Source organism: Hirundo rustica, chromosome 9 (genome assembly GCF_015227805.2).
Source record: "Hirundo rustica isolate bHirRus1 chromosome 9, bHirRus1.pri.v3, whole genome shotgun sequence".
Classification (NCBI taxonomy): Eukaryota; Metazoa; Chordata; class Aves; order Passeriformes; family Hirundinidae; genus Hirundo; species Hirundo rustica.
The window spans coordinates 17,307,402-17,307,924 of NC_053458.1; positions in this window are offsets into that span (position 1 = coordinate 17,307,402).

The window sequence follows — 523 nt, forward strand, 5'->3', positions numbered from 1 at the left end:
GTTGTGTGGGAAAACCTACATCAAAGTTTCTCTGAGATTTTAAAAAGTGTTAAAATTTATTAATTTTTTAAACATATTATTTTTATTCCGTCTTGTTACCACATTTACAAGCCATCCCTAGCACGCGCTCAGGAATCCCACCGTACCCCTACGCAAAGAGCCCCGGGAGAGGGGACGATGGGAGCCCGCTCGGCAGGAGCTGCCTGGGAAAATCAACCCGCGGGCCGCGGGGGAGGCCCGGCCTCAGCAGCTCAGCCCGACCTCCGGGCGAGGGCGGCCGGCGACGGGCCCGGCCCCGCCGGCGCGGGAGGAAACGCCCCTTCCTGCCCTCTCCTCCCGTCCCCTCCGGCGCGGCGGCTCCGCCCGCTGGCAGGGACCGCCGGGGAGCGGTAATTACCGGCCGGCGTTGCACAACCCGCTATCGGCGCGGCGCGACTGCCGGCGGCGCGGGGCCGGGCGGCGCCGCCCCCTCCCGGCATCCCTCGCTCGGCTGCTGGGCTCGGCTGCGCTCGGTCGGCGGCTC